General features: G+C 39.3%; 1 protein-coding gene and 1 non-coding gene across 4 annotated transcripts in view; both read left to right on the top strand.

The window, feature by feature from the left end:
• The window catches only part of LMO7 (LIM domain 7), a 199,370-nt gene that overhangs the window by 117,340 nt on the left and 64,790 nt on the right, over positions 1 to 17,240 (top strand). The gene's annotated exons all lie outside the window — the stretch shown is intronic.
• On the top strand, positions 5,010 to 5,116 carry LOC115526120. Its single transcript, XR_003972542.1, has one exon. It is a non-coding gene; the product is annotated as a U6 spliceosomal RNA (small nuclear RNA).

A 17,240-nucleotide genomic window follows, 5' to 3' on the forward strand; every position in this document is an offset into this window, starting at 1 on the left:
GAAGTGAGGGTAGAGAGGAAGTGTAGTGGCTAAGCACTCCTCTTCGTGTTCTTCTCTGCGCCCTCCATTATCTGCGTAAGTGTGCATCTATTTTGGAGTCCCCTGTGCCACTGACCTAACTTCCTGCCTCTACTGCCCATGGTCTTGATAACTATAGCTTTAACCATTGTCTTTCCGTCTTTTAAACACAAATAAAAATTTCTCTTTTTGTTAAAGTTCAACATTGTTTCCTGTAGACCTTCTGGAAACGTGAGGCCTGAGTTCTTGTCCTAGGAATTACTTTGCTTTGGAAAAACTGGCACTGGGTGCCTTCAAGACAAGCACCATGGGCCTGTCCTTTTGACCCAGTGGGATGTTCAAATCAGTACAGAATCCAATATCCCTGTATGTCCTGGCTTTGGGGTCCTTAAATTGGGGCTCTCACTGTTTGTGTGGTATTCACAGCATGGGCCAGTGTCAGCTGTACCTAACCCCACTCATTTACTCTGTGGATTCTGCTATAGAATGAGCAAACGTTGTTGCTTGCTTGCTTTTCTTTTCTGTCCTCTTTTTTAAAACCCAAACTCCATGTTTCTCATATACGACTATTCAAAAAAGAATATATACAACTCCTGACAGAGTATTTTCAGGCACATTGCACTTAAATTCATGCAACAAAACGTACTTATCTTCCTGTTCCCCCTCCTTGGAAACCCTACTCCCAAACAACAGCACTGAAAACAAACCCACGAAGTTGACAAAATGATATCTGATTCAGCCTGGCACAATTTTTTATAACCAAAAAACTACTTCTGTTTCTATCTATCGAGGTTGAAGAACAAAAAATACAAAAATATTTTAAGGCATGTGTGATACCAGGGTATTTGATTCTATCACTGTATAAATGGATGGATGGATGAGTTCAACAAGCATTTATTGAGCTCCTGCCATGTGCCCAGCACTATTCCAGGTATTAGGGATTCCGTTTCATGGTGAAAAGGACAGGGTCCTATCATTCCTAGGCATATATTCTAATAGAGAGGGCAGATAATGAATAAATAAGATAATGTGAGATGGTGATAGGGCTATGAAAAAACAGGAGAGGGCATGTCTGGAAGGTTCTTTTGGATAGAATGTTTTTAGTATATGCTGAAATAAAATTTTACATGCACTAGATTTGAAAGTGCTAATACAATAAAAGCACTGGAACTAATGTTTTATTTTTATCAGTATCTTAAATAGTTCTTGTCAAATTATCTCTTAAGAAAAGTTCATGGAGGGGCGCCTGGGTGGCGCAGTCGGTTGAGCGTCCGACTTCAGCCAGGTCACGATCTCGCGGTCCGTGAGTTCGAGCCCCGCGTCAGGCTCTGGGCTGATGGCTCGGAGCCTGGAGCCTGTTTCCGATTCTGTGTCTCCCTCTCTCTCTGCCCCTCCCCTGTTCATGCTCTGTCTCTCTCTGTCCCAAAAATAAATAAACGTTGGAAAAAAAAAAAAAAAAAAAGAAAAGTTCATGGAATTGATGGTTTAGTGTGCTTTAAGAATCAGAAAGGAGTACACCTAAAACTAATATCATGTTTCAACTATACTCAGATACATTTTTTTTTTACATCAGAAAGGCACACTAACTTCTGAAGGTTGGGGCCCATTTGTGTGTGTACAGGAGTCCTTTTCTCCTCTGTTCCTGTACTCCCAACCTGATGAGCTGCTGCTGGCCCTGATCAGATGATTAGATGCTCATGATATGCATCATGCTTATGGATTTTCATAAAGAGATTTGGTATTGTCCATTGCTTTCCTCACATCTTGTGTGTAAACTTGAACTGTGCATTCACTATGAACCCACCATGGCTACTTGTCTAACATGACAATTCCAAGCACACTCCACAGACTTTCAAGGTGTTTTGCCTTCTGATTACTTTTTGCTTGTATACCTGCATTTATTCCCCTTCCATACAAGCTTTGTCAGTTAAGCCAGCTTCCTCTCTTTTGCCTCCTGAAGACAGCCATTCTTGGAGGCCAGGCTCCATCTGGCCTCATCCATGAAGCCCCCCTTCACTAGGAGAAGAAGCCAGACGGTGACTAGTCTCAGTTCAGCCAATACTGCCTGTGTGGGCTTTGGCCAGTTCCTGTGTCTCTTTGTCCTTCAATTTCTTTACCTGTAAAATGCGGAAAAACACTAATACTTGCTGCATAGGGACCATTGTGAGGATTAAATTTGTTATTAGAGGTAAAGAATTTAGACGCCTGACGTTTAGTAAATATGTTAGCTATCTAATTATTACTATTGATACTTTTTTTATGGTAAAATTTTATACTGCTCTTGGATCTCTGGACTCCTGTGGTTTGTACAATCTACATGACGACCTTTTTTTTTTTTTTTAACATTTTTTAAAAATTTATTTATTTATTTTTAGAGAGAGAGAGTGCACGTGCCAGTGAGTGGGGGAGGGGCAGAGAGAGAGAGCAAGATGGAGAGAGAGAGGATTCCAAGCAGGCTCTGCACTGTTAATATGAATCTTGACACAGGGCTCGAACTCCTGAACCATGAGATCATGACCTGAGCCGAAATCAAGAGTCAGTCACTTAACTGACCGAGCCATGTAGGTGCTCCCTACATGACAACTTTTATCTTTCTCTTGTTTTTTTACCTGTATGGTAAATACTAAACTGGTATATCTAGAGCTTGGTGGAGTTAAAAAATACTTGATGAATGATGATAGGGTAGGTAAGAGTGTGAACACTGGCAGGCACAAAGAATTCTTAGGGATGGATCTTAACCACTTGCATGAAATGTGAGAGGAGGGATGGACCCAGTTGCTGCTCTGTTTTGACTCTTAGATTAATTTATTATTAATTAATTTATGGATTTTCTCATGGTAGTATTCTTTATTGTGGTCTGAATACTTAGCATGAGAACTACCCTCTTAACTAATTTTTAATTGCACACACAATACAGTGTTAACTTTAGGCACAATGTTGTACACCAGATTTCCCAGAACTTATTTAACTTGCACAACTGAAACTACATACCTGAGCGGCAGTAGGCCATTTTCCCCTTCCCCCAGTCCATGGCAACTGCCATGATACTGTTTCTGTGATGAACAGTATCTACATGGTAGATACCTCATGTAAATGGAATCATGCAGTGTTTGTAAACGCTTTTGTGGCTGGTTTATTTCACTTAGTCTACTGATTTCCACTTCTGGGTATATATCCAAAAGAACTGAAATCAGAATCCCCCATGTTTATTGCAGCATTATTCACAGGAGTCAAAATATGCAAACCTAAATGTCCACTGATGGATGAATGAATGGATAAAGAGAATGTGGTGTATACCTACGATGGAATATTTTTCAGCCTCATAGTATTCTTAATTTTGTATGTCCACCTCAGTTTAAATCCTTAGTCTCTGATTCCCTAGAGTTTCTTAATAAAGATGCGGGTAAAAAAAAAAAAAAAACAACTTTGTGGTTAATAGCTTGACTGAGTCTTAAGAAAGGATTGAAAGGGTGCATTTTAAATGAACTAAGCAATTAGATTTCATCCGTGGAAGAATAAGAAAGGAAAGTAAGGCATTTATCCATAGGAAGAGAAAGAAAAGGGAAAAACCTTTCCAGGAGAGAGACATCGGCAGGTGTGGAGGAAGGAGAGGTCTGGTAGAGGGACTAGAGCAGTTTCCTTTGCTTGGAGAAGATGGTATGACCCAGGGGACGTTCCCACAGTCTCCATCTATGCAACACACTAGAATGGGAGAGGAAGGGACTCTAAATACTCTTGACCTTATATATAAAAACATTTTTTTTTTAATTTTTTTTTTTAACATTTATTTATTTTTGAGACAGAGAGAGACAGAGCATGAACGGGGGAGGGTCAGAGAGAGAGGGAGACACAGAATCCGAAACAGGCTCCAGGCTCTGAGCGGTCAGCACAGAGCCCAATGCGGGGCTTGAACTCACGGACCGTGAGATCATGACCTGAGCTGAAGTCGGACGCTTAACCGACTGAGCCACCCAGGCGCCCCTAAAAACATTTTTTTATTTGATATTTAGAGTAGACTAAGAACTGTAAGCCAATTAAATCTAAATCTTAAGGAATGGAAGGATTTAGGACTATCTGATGATCACTGTATATTCTTTGGATATTTGGATTGTCATGACAATAGTTGTAAACGTCTGGCTTCATTATAACTGATAATATTCAACAGTGTTCTTCGAAAGAAAAAGGTAAAAGTGAAAACGTTTGTATCTGCATCCTAAATGTAAAATGCCTAAAAGTATTGGATAGCCCACTAACAATTTATTTTTGTTTTAATCTAGAATATTATTAGGAATGGTTATTTTTACTATTTCCTTAATTACTTACTTTTAAATAGATTCTTTTGTCCTCCTAATTTTAGTGACGGTGGTATTAAAGTATAGAAGTAGGAAGAGCATTATTTTCCCAAGATGTCAGTAGCAAATCATCTTGGCTAAGTGTCTAAAGTCTTGTTTGAAAATCAATTAATTAATAAAATGATGGGAATTATGGAATCAGGAAGGACCTATCTTAGGTACACTTTGGACTTTTAAATATTCAGCCTCCACTCCCAAATATATTGGTCATGATTCTCTTCCTCCTCCCCCACTCCTAAGTAAATAATTTGACAGTTTGATATTTGATGTTTCTCTTATGGTCTGTTGAAACGTCAAGAAGAAATTTGGGATGCCTGGGTGGCTCAGTGGGTTAAGTGTCCAACTCTTGATTTCGGCTCAGGTCATGATCTCTCCATTGGTGAGATTGAGTTCCAAGTCCAGCTACACACTGAGCCTGAGCCTGCTTGGGATTCCCTCTCTCCTCTCTCTCTGCCCCTCCCCTGCTCACATGTACGTTCTTTCTCTCTCTCTCTCTCATAAATAAACTTTCTAAAAAAAAAAAGGAAGAAACTTGGGGTTACATCATTAGAAAGCTTATTTTTTTTATGTCTGAAGAGTGCTTTTTTGGAAGAGTACTAATTATCAGTTACCTCGATTATGATTTTAAAAGCATTTTTAGTGCTCGCTTCGGCAGCACATATACTAAAATTGGAACGATACAGAGAAGGTTAGCATGGCCCCTGCGCAAGGATGACACGCAAATTCGTGAAGCGTTCCATATTTTTTAAAATTCATATGGAACCACAAAAGGCCCCGAATAGCCAAAGGAATTTTGAAGAAGAAGACCAAAGCAGGAGGCATCACAATCCCAGCCTTTAGCCTCTACTACAAAGCTGTCATCATCAAGACAGCATGGTATTGGCACAAAAACAGACACACAGACCAATGGAATAGAATAGAAACCCCAGAACTAGACCCACAAACGTATGGCCAACTCATCTTTGACAAAGCAGGAAAGAACATCCAATGGAAAAAAGACAGCCTCTTTAACAAATGGTGCTGGGAGAACTGGACAGCAACATGCAGAAGGTTGAAACTAGACCACTTTCTCACACCATTTACAAAAATAAACTCAAAATGGATAAAGGACCTAAATGTGAGACAGGAAACCATCAGAACCTTAGAGGAGAAAGCAGGAAAAGACCTCTCTGACCTCAGCCGTAGCAATCTCTTACTCGACACATCCCCAAAGGCAAGGGAATTAAAAGCAAAAGTGAATTACTGGGACCTTATGAAGATAAAAAGCTTCTGCACAACAAAGGAAACAACCAACAAAACTAAAAGGCAACCAACGGAATGGGAAAAGATATTTGCAAATGACATATCAGACAAAGGGCTAGTATCTAAAATCTATAAAGAGCTCACCAAACTCCACACCCGAAAAACAAATAACCCAGTGAAGAAATGGGCAGAAAACATGAATAGACACTTCTCTAAAGAAGACATCTAGATGGCCAACAGGCACATGAAAAGATGTTCAGCGTCGCTCCTTATCAGGGAAATACAAATCAAAACCACACTCAGGTATCACCTCACGCCAGTCAGAGTGGCCAAAATGAACAAATCAGGAGACTATAGATGCTGGAGAGGATGTGGAGAAACGGGAACCCTCTTGCACTGTTGGTGGGAATGCAAATTGGTGCAGCCGCTCTGGAAAGCAGTGTGGAGGTTCCTCAGAAAATTAAAAATAGACCTACCCTATGACCCAGCAATAGCACTGCTAGGAATTTATCCAAGGGATACAGGAGTACTGATGCATAGGGGCACTTGTACCCCAATGTTCATAGCAGCACTCTCAACAATAGCCAAATTATGGAAAGAGCCTAAATGCCCATCAACTGATGAATGGATAAAGAAATTGTGGTATATATACACAATGGAATACTATGTGGCAATGAGAAAAAATGAAATATGGCCTTTTGTAGCAACGTGGATGGAACTGGAGAGTGTTATGCTAAGTGAAATAAGCCATACAGAGAAAGACAGATACCATATGGTTTCACTCTTATGTGGATCCTGAGAAACTTAACAGGAACCCATGGGGGAGGGGAAGGAAAAAAAAAAAAAAAGAGGTTAGAGTGGGAGAGAGCCAAAGCATAAGAGACTGTTAAAAACTGAGAACAAACTGAGGGTTGATGGGGGGTGGGAGGGAGGGGAGGGCGGGTGATGGGTATTGAGGAGGGCACCTTTTGGGATGAGCACTGGGTGTTGTATGGAAACCAATTTGTCAATAAATTTCATATATATAAAAATAAATAAATAAATAAAAGCATTTTTAGTTTCATAAGACTTAAAAATTGTAGATTTTCAAGGAGGTAAATATTCAGAGTTCTCAGCCTTCAAATCTGGAGCACATTATCACACAATTACAATCAAAGTAATATATGAGGACATCTATTTATATTAGTTTGGAATGCTTAGTCATGTCATACAGTTGACAAGTGTTCTTTGTCTGATTTGAACTTACCAGAAAGTCCCTCTCGCCAGACCAGTAAGTCTTTATATTGCCTTTCATGTCAATTTTAAATTTGCAGTGGGAATTGTTAATTTCAGAAACTGTACTTTTGATGAATATTCCTTTGTAAGAGGTAAAAATCAGAGTTTCAGAGCCAGAAGGTACTAAAGAGAATCTTCATTTAATGTGTTTTTTCACAAAAAAGAAAGTGGCTCAGAAGAAGTCAGGTGGCTTTTGCAGGGCCACCTGCAGGACTAGTGTCCTGACTTCATTCCCTCTTCTTGCTTTGGGTGTAGTTATTTCTGCTGTACCTCACTCCCTGCTTTACTACAGAAGCAAAAGACTTGAACAAGGGTAATATTTCATTTTATGGGGTGTTAATCTTATTCATTTCAATGACTGGCTGTCCATATTGGTACTTAATCTACATTTTAATGTATTATTTACTCTATTTTAGATTTAGTAAACTGAATAAGAGCTAGAATGAAGTTTTGAAGGAAACTACCTGCTTGAACCAGCAGACCAGAATATGTTCACATTATTTCAAATTTTAAAATACAAAGCAGGGAGTTTACCAATGGAAATTTAGTTTTTTTGGTGCAGCCACTATTCGTTTTTCTTTATCCATGTTTTGTACCTCTTTGCAACAAGTTCTGTTTTTATGTTTTAAATCTAATACCTTATAGCTCTACCTACTCATGACTGTTTTTACACAAACTACTTTGGTATTGTAACTTTCTGTGTAGGATTTTCTAATGCTCATTTAATCTTTTATCATAGTCAGATGAATTATTCCAGCATTATTTAATTCAGACTTCCTTACTGGGGCAAACAAATTAGAGATTAGGCAATAGGAAAACATGTCTAGGCTGGTTTCTTACCACTTACTCTTCTTTGCAGACTTAAAATAGGAATGCATGATATGAGGAAATTATAAGATGAATGCAACAAAAAGGAACTAACTAGAACCTCCTGAATAGTATTCCTTTAAAGCCAGAAGTGGTTGACTTTTCAGCAAATCACTTTTGTGGTTCTTGCTTCTTGAAACATTCTGTTCTGTGGACTCGATGCATGATTTTTATGCTTAGATGTTCTCTTCTGGATCCCTTGGAGTGTTGGTGCTTATGGAGTGTTAAGTAATAAACTCAATGACTTTCCCCGTCCTTTAGATTCCTGAACCAAGACCCCCTGAGAGCCAGCTTAGTGTGCAGTGACAGCAGCAAATCAAGTGCATTTTTATGGTGCCCTCTTCAGCATGCCTAAGCACAGTGAAGCATGTGAGGTTTTTTTTCTGCCCACACTTGAAAATTGTTGGCAGGAGTTTCTGGCTTTTCACTTAATTTTGAGTTTCTCTGTGCTTTTTGTTTTAAATTCTAGTTGGGTAAGTCTAGAGGAATTAGGTTTCATTTTAACTTCCTTTTTCAAGAGAAGTAGCTAAACTAGTTGAAGCTGTAGTTTCAGTTAAGATGTAGTTTTAACTTTTGTATATTTTTAGGGCACTGGCTCTCCATCATTAGCACACATTGGGATCACTTGGAGGGTTCAGTAAGCCACATTACTAGACCCCTAACTCCACAGTTGCTGATTCCAGAGGTATGGAGTAAGGCCTGAGATTTTTTATTTCCAACAATTTCTGAGGTACTGTGGATGCTGCTGGTCTGGAGACCATGCCTTGAGAACTTCAATTATAGGGAATAAACCAATGGGAAATACTCTAAAGAGAAGGTGTGTGAAATTGTTATCCTAAGCATATTTTCTACTCAAGTTTATAGACTTAACAAAACCCCTGTTATATGAATAATGTCTATAACAAGAAAAAGATTAGTCCTCAGAGTTCCTTTGGTGGTGGTGGTACAAGAACACAAATATTAACAGTAATATATACATGTGGAAGAATAATGGTATGGCTTCATATTCCTGTAACTACTATCAATATATACCCAATAGCTCTCTAGAGTGATGGTATTTTCAGTTATATGACATTGTCTTGTGGGACTTTACTGGAAATTGACATTTAAGAATTAAATATGTGACAGATTCTGGCATTTTAGGCTGAAGGAATGGCATATTTGGCTCTGCAGTGAGAATTAACAGCTCCTCTTGTGTTGGACTTTCTTGACTGAAATTGGAGTATAGTATGGGATACAACAGGAAATGGCTGAAAGATGGAAATGGGGCACGTAGCTAAAAATAAGTTCAATAGTAAGGCCTAGGGAACCATAAATTTTAATGGAGATGAGAGGGAGTAAATGATTTAGTTAAAATGTCCCCTCAAAAATGGTTCTGTATTCTTGGATAGATTTTTAGAGTGAAGAAGCTGAAGAATAATCTGTTCTGCCCACTAATATTTTTTTGTCTTTTTTGAATACTGAGCCAGAGATGAACAGCATTCTGTCTCTGAATTCTGAATTCAGCATTCTGTCTCCACAGTCTAGTGGAAGAGACTTGGGAGACATCCATGGTACATCACAGTGTAATGGAATGCTCTAAAAGCAGTCTACTTTGGTTATACATGGGCTTACATGGGAGAGGCCTCTAGGAGAATATAGGAAGTCTTCAGAGGCAGGTGAAATCTGAGCTTAATCTGAAAGAATGAATAGCTCAAAGGAAGGGGAGAACAGTCAGGAGACTTCTAGAAAGAGAAAACCTCCTGTTGTTTCCCAGGTAGAGATGGGAGTCCCATGTAGGACTGTTGAGAGTAATCTAAGGATGCTTTATGGAAAGAATGTTGGGTTTGTGCTGGGGCAGGACAAGAAATGAGGTCACTAAAATTGACCACAGCATGAATGCCAATGCCACGTTTGTATTTTACTCAAGGGAAATAAGCCATCAAGTATAAGGATTTTAAGGGAGAAGACATAGCACTCCAGTTTAGGAAGGTTCTTGAGTCACCTCTGTGAAGGAGGATGAGGTTGAGGTATGGGGAAAGACTGAAGACAGGAAATCGGTCTGAGAAGGAAGAGGTGAACATAAGAGATATTTAGGAGCTAGAATTGATAGGACTTGGTTGGTAGGGAGGTGAGTTTGAATGAGAGGAAGTTGTTTGGGTTAATTAGGCTTTAGCTCTCAGGCTCTGAAACTTAGCCCTTCATCAGGACAGAACACATGGAAGGATGAACAGGATTGGGGATTAGATGATACCTGCACTGGACAAGAACTTATTAAATTGTGCATTCTAAGCTGGGATAATGCTAGTGGGAATGTAAAGGGCATGTCTGAGAAAAGTTGTCTGGGAAATATTAGTTGAATTTGGTTTGGACTAAATGTGGTGAAGGAGGGGGAAGAAGAAAGAGCTCATTAATTTCGTTAGTCTCAGAAGTTTCAAAAAAGTATTCAGAAATGAAATGGGAAAATTGAAGTTGATTGCAATAAATGCCAGCTAGTCTGAAGGATATCCAGATTGAATGTATATTGACCTTGAAAGTTAATTGAAAGGCAGCGTTATGTTAATATGCATTTGAAAGCCAATTATGTTATTCCTTTGAAGCGTGTCCTTTCTTTCTCAGTGGTTTATATAGGATTATTGGTGATACTTTGGTGATATTCTGAAATTTCAGGTGTTATATGGAAGGCTAAATAGGAAATGGAAAATCTGTCACAGGTGGTATATGTAAATGGAAAAGTTTTAAATAATGCATGGTGTTGGTTTTCTAATAAAAGGCAGGTAGCTTTATACAAATTGCAACAACACCTGCAAAATCCCTTTTGCCATGCAAGATAACATTTGCAGATTCCAGGGATTAGGATGTGAATATTTTGGGGGAAGGGAATGTTTGTTATTCAGCCTACGATAGTACTCAAATTATCAATATTGTGAACAAAAAGAATTAGACATGGAATATTTGTGTTTGAACTAGGAAAATCCATGATAATACACTATGAAATAACAATATACAATATATTTTGTATACAGATGTATATACACATACAGACACACACACACACACACATATATATAATTATTAGATAATGGCTTAAATAGAGTTTAATTGGAGGACCATCTAAGTTGATCAGACTTTATAAGATATAATTTAATAGGACTGTGATGAAAAAAATGAAGATCTGATGCATTATTTCTTACCACTTTAAATATGAAGGATAAGCAAGCTGGAATGCTTTTTTCCAGGGTAATGAGAACACAACTCCTGGCTTATACTAGGTTGTTGTAATTCTTCAAGCATTTAGTATATATTTGCTGAGTGTCAAGTGACGATGCAGGCACTGAGTTAAGTCTTGCCCTTTCATCTAATAGTATGTTTTCTTTTTTTTTTTTATTTTTTTTTTTTTAACGTTTATTTTTGAGACAGAGAGAGACAGAGCATGAACAGGGGAGGGGCAGAGAGAGAGAGAGGGAGACACAGAATCAGAAGCAGGCTCCAGGCTCTGAGCCATCAGCCCAGAGCCCGACGCGGGGCTCGAACTCACGGACCGTGAGATCGTGACCTGAGCTGAAGTCGGATGCTTAACCGACTGAGCCACCCAGGCGCCCCTAATAGTATGTTTTCTATGAACTCTTCAGGTGTGTAGTCACTGCTTGGCTATTTGTTTTGTTCACAGATTTGATCCCTTTTTCTAGATTGCCATCATTAAATGACCCTTTCCACTAATTTTCAGCCGATGGGCATGCTTTATTTGGTTAAGAAGAGTTAGTTAAATTCTTAGATCCTCGGGGCGCCTGGGTGGCGCAGTCGGTTAAGCGTCCGACTTCAGCCAGGTCACGATCTCGCGGTCCGTGAGTTCGAGCCCCGCGTCAGGCTCTGGGCTGATGGCTCAGAGCCTGGAGCCTGTTTCCGATTCTGTGTCTCCCTCTCTCTCTGCCCCTCCCCCGTTCATGCTCTGTCTCTCTCTGTCCCAAAAATAAATAAACGTTGAAAAAAAAAAATTAAAAAAAAAAAAATAAATTCTTAGATCCTCTACCACTGTGGTTCTCAACTATGGGCAATTTTGCCCTCCACGGGGCGTTTGGCAATGTCTAGAGACATTTCTGATTGTCATAGCAAGTGTGAACAGAGTGCTTCTGGTAGCCAGTGGATAAGGCCAGGAATGCTGTTGACCCCCTGCGATGCACAGTATAACTCCCCCACAGTGAGGAACTGTACAGTTCAAAAATTTTAATGCTGGGGTGCCTGGGTGGCTCAGTCAGTTGAGTGTCTTGACTCTTGATTTCATTTCAGATCATGATCTCATGGTTCGTGAGTTTGAGCTCTGCATTGGGCTCTACGCTGGTGGTTCGGAGGCTGCTTGGGATTCTGTATCTCCCTCTCTCTCTGCCCCTCCCCTGCTCATGCGTTTCTCTCTCCCTCTCCCTCTCTCTTTCTCTCTCTACCCCTTCCTCCCTCTCTCCCTCCTTCAAAAATAAATGAATAAACAAACTAAAAAAACCCAACAAAATATTAATGCTGCCAAGGTTGAGAAACCCTTCCTGGGCTAAATTTATATTGCCTCTGTGAACCTTTGGATTAAATAAAATTGTGAAAACTTTAGGGTTTTTTTTCTACCTTGGAATTGCTCTGGTAAATATTGAAGTGAGGCTTATCTAGAATGGTAAAATTTAGGACAGAAATGATAAAATTGGGGTGGGGATTTTTTTGAGGGGGGAAGGAATACTAATTTTTCCCATAGTGGAAATTAGAACTTTGAAACAAGTATTAGAGGCAAGAGAGAATAATTTATTTTTTTTTTTTTTTTTTTTTTAATTTTTTTTTTTTTCAACGTTTATTTATTTTTTGGGACAGAGAGAGACAGAGCATGAACGGGGGAGGGGCAGAGAGAGAGGGAGACACAGAATCGGAAACAGGCTCCAGGCTCTGAGCCATCAGCCCAGAGCCCGACGCGGGGATCGAACTCACGGACCGCGAGATCGTGACCTGGCTGAAGTCGGACGCTTAACCGACTGCGCCACCCAGGCGCCCCGAGAATAATTTACTTCTGAGAAATATGGGGACTTTTGAATGTGTAACATGAACAAACAGTTTAGTATGTAACGCTTTGACAATACGGGATTTATATTCTACACACACACGGCACATTTAATATTGATTATAGCTGAGGAATTAGCAGAGTGATAACTTACTGATAACAATTTATATCCTCTTATGCTTTGCTGCAAAGAATTTTCATGTGTATCAGGAAGTAGGTAAGTTTTTACATGCTAGGCACCTGAAATATATCTTAATTTTCACAAACCTAGATGTAGATAATAGCTTTTTTTATATATAAGAAAATGTCCTTTTATGAAACTAACTGAAAAATTTTCCCATTTCATCTTGTGATTAATTTGTAATCTTATTAATTTATAGTTGATGGGTACTTGTCTTACAGAAACCATACTCATAAAGGCCTAGCAGTGGTGAAGTGGGGAATCTACACTTTGTAGTTGTTCTCTCACTCTGAGAGTTATTGTGATGTATTTCATTTACGTAGAAGTCTCCTAAAACGCGTTTTGGCAATTTTCCATCTGTGGAATACCAAAATGGGTTGTATGTTCAAGACAGTGGAACATATGTCTAAACTTTTCCAGAAAAGATGGTTATGGAGAGCTTCTGACATTGTCTCTAGGAGACAGGTTTACACAAGACATGGCTACTGCCGTAGGTAGGTTTTTGAGCCAACACTTTGAGAAAATATTGAGCGACCTATTTCAGGATAATGTAGAGAGTTAATCGTTCTTTTCAGAATCAAAAAAGAAGTAAGTTATATAAAAATAGATATGATGGTGAAAAGTACGACTGCACTAATGCTAAAACACAGTCTTAGTATGGATTTTAGTCTATGGAAAGTATGGGTCACATCAAGTCTTAATAGTTTTATGACTCTGGGAAAGTTTTAAGCTTTTGGAGTCTGAGTTACCTAATTGGTAATCATTAGATGACTGTGGTGATTAAAGGAGATAATACACAGTAGTCAATATAATGGTTAATAGTAAGTGCTTTATAAAGGCAATTATTTTAATATGCATTGTATAATTAAGCATAAAGTGAGCTTAAAACAGAACACAATTGCAAAATACTTCAATACTATCAGTGTCTTTTAAGAGTTTAGTAGGGGCGCCTGGGTGGCTCAGTCGGTTGGGCATCCGACTTCAGCTCAGGTCATGATCTCGCTGTTGGTGGGTTCGAGCCCTGCGTCGGGCTCTGTGCTGACAGTTCAGAGTGTGGAGCCTGCTTCAAATTCTGTGTCTCCTCCTCTGTCTGCCCCTCCCATGCTCATGCTGTGTCTCGCTCTGTCTCTCAATAATAAATAAAACATTTTAAAAAATACAAAAAAAAGATTTTAGTAACAGTTGTGCCAAAAATATGAAAAAAAAATTCAAACTCTAAGTAAAATGGATTTCTTATTGTAGGACTTCTCAGAACTTTAATTTGCTATTGTGTATATTTAAGAAGAAAATACACACCACTTCACAAAAAATTTCTACCTTAAATCCCATTAAAATTTTGCTAGCTTCTCGTGTTCTGTGGCACATAGTTTGAGAAACACTGACTTTGAAAGTACCTCGCTTAGCATGTTCCAATATCATGATGCTAGAAGACTTAGGCTAATAGTTGAACTTCATACTGACTTGGAAAATGGGCTACAGCATCTCGAAGGACACCTGAGCTATGTAGTTCAGTATTCTCATAAATTGTGTCTTTAGGACACCAGTGGTTTTGACAAGATTTTTGTTGATAATTCATTCTTTTTCCTCCTTTGAGGAGGAAAAGCAGCCAGTAATTTAATAATTATGTGTACATGTATAAGATATTATAAGAGTTTAAAAAACAATCCAATAATAACTCTTCAGCTCTCTTCTTAACAGCATGTTTTGACCCTGTTGGCCCCTCCATTTTCTTCCCTTCCATCTGGTGTGCCACTCTTCCCATCACACTGGGTGGTCCTCTGTCTGCTTTGCTGGTTTCTTCTCTCTTTTTTTTTTTAACGTTTTTTTTTTTGAGACAGAGAGAGACAGAGCATGAACAGGGGAGGGTCAGAGAGAGGGAGACATAGAATCTGAAACAGTCTCCAGGCTCTGAGCTGTCAGCACAGAGCCCGACGCAGGGCTCGAACTCACGGACCGCGAGATCATGACCTGAGCCGAAGTCGGCCGCCCAACCGACTGAGCCACCCAGGCGCCCCTCTTCTCTATTTCTTAAACCTTACATGTTGGGTTTTCCAGAGCTCAGTCCCTACATCTCTTCTCTATTTAGCCTTATTTTCTAGGTGATACTATTTTAGCATTATGACCTTACATTTCGTCTCTATGATGACAGTTCCCCAAATTATATCTCCAACCTAGATTCCTAGCTTGACCATCTCACTTGTGTGTCTAATTAGCAATTCACATTTCTATTGTGTCTGTTAATTGTCTCAACCTTAACATGTCTGAAACCAAAACCCGCTATTTCCATTGCTGCTGCTACCTAGCATTGTTACCTGTGGAAGTAAAACTACGGCTCAGCCTGTCATTGACATCCTCTCTAGCTTCTCCCCAGTACATTTGATACAGTTGAGTGTATAATTCCATTTAGTACACAGCAGACATAACGGGTACTAAATCTTGTGTTGAGAATTGCCTGTTGCCTGTTTTGGGGTTTGGGGTTGCAATATAATAGGGAATATATATGTGTGAGTCTCCAGTGCGTAATCGGTTTCATGTAATAGCAAGCACTTGCTCCACGAAGTAAAAGAGAATTACAGAGAATCTGTGGTTGAGAGAGAGCGAAAACCCATCTTTTAGCTTCTGTTTCAGTTTTTAAGTGGAACTGTGTGCCAGTCAGCGTCTTTGGATGCATGTTGTTTTCTTCCTTTCTCTTTAAGTAAAACTTGGCTATTCTTAGTAGTATGTGGGAGGGTGTGAAATTTAATAAATTATTTTTAACAAGAGGTACTTATTTGATTGAGGAAGCATTTTATGTTGCTAGGGCAAAAACTGTTGAATTTCCAAGAGTTTTTTCTCACATAGGTAAATTCAGAAATCATCAAGTTTATCTATTTGTGCTCACTAATTACCTCCAGGTTTAATGTTATTTTCTCAAGTGTCATTTTTACAGCTTCCACACTCAGGTAGAGCTGAATTTTGCAGCAGTGGCGGATTACAATCTATGAGTCATGGGTTTCTGACATTACTGAAAGATTGTCCAATGGAATACAGTTTCATTTTTAGGGATGAAGGTGGGAGGAAAGGAAGAATTTCATTTTTTTAAATGCAGCTTGCTTTTGAGAGAAAGAATAAGTGCAGTATTCTAAGAATTCACCTTGAAACTGTTATTCACATATCTCTTCCTCCTATCTAACAGTCATTAGAGACAGGTGGTGATATTTGCTCTATATTAAATAATGCAATGGGATGAGATTCCATTAATAGAAAAATAGAGCTTCTGTTTATAGAAAAAAGGAGTCATTATCTGATCTATTCCTAAGTTGCTTCTTTGATTCCTGCATTTGGAAAAAAAGCAAGCCATTTCCTCAGAAAGTAGCGGTAGAAATTATTTTCTTGCTATGTTTCTGAAAATTTCACTTGGTATCTTTAGGGTTGCTCATAATTCCTTTTTTTCTTCGCATTTGGAGGTGACGGTCTTGTTTCACATGTAAAAATGATAGTACTCTTGTCATGAGAAGGACATCTGCTCAGAACTATCTCCACTGTCTCCTACTACCACAAATGTTCCTCCCCGCTTACCCCATACAGGTCTAACAGATTTAAAGCAGATGCTGTCCACACACTTCTACTTGTGACTGCTTATGAAATCATGACTCAGGACCTCATTTCTTGAAATATTTTTAAAGTTGTGAACAGGTGGCTAGACTTCATAAGCAACAACTGGAGGGCCGAGATTACTTAGTGGCTTGGAGAGGGACCAAGTATCTTGTGAGCCCAGTTTCTCTAACATCAGCCTGGTTTCTGAAGAGGCAATATCCAGGTCAGCTGGTGCCATGCAGGGCAGGGCAGACTAACTCTAGAAGGGTTGAGCCCCTAGGAGGAATCCCCACCTTACTCATTCTGGGAAGTTACCTCAGGAAGTGAATGCCAGGGGACAGAATCACCCAGTGAGTTGCAGTTGTTCTGAGGAACAAAAGTGGAAGCTTATTCAGGGTCAAGAAAGGGGGACCTTAGGGCTGTAGGATTAGGGGCCAAGAGAAGAATGAGTGCATGTGGCAGGGCAGACATGGGTGGGTAGGAAGCTATAGTTGAGCCCCATATAGAATTTCAGATTCCTTGTTAGCCAGAGAAGCTTTGGGGAGTGGCAGGTGGGACCACACTTCTCATCTTTCCTAGTACGATGTAGGGAAGTCTTCCACCATGGTAACTGGAGCAAAAATAATGCCACTCTAGAAGACGTTCCAGCTCGAGTTTTTAATCATGTTTCCTTGATGGTAGAGTAAGACAACTGTATTTGATCTTTACCGATTGGTAA

The sequence above is a fragment of the Lynx canadensis genome, chromosome A1 (assembly GCF_007474595.2).
Source record: "Lynx canadensis isolate LIC74 chromosome A1, mLynCan4.pri.v2, whole genome shotgun sequence".
In the NCBI taxonomy this organism is placed as follows: Eukaryota; Metazoa; Chordata; class Mammalia; order Carnivora; family Felidae; genus Lynx; species Lynx canadensis.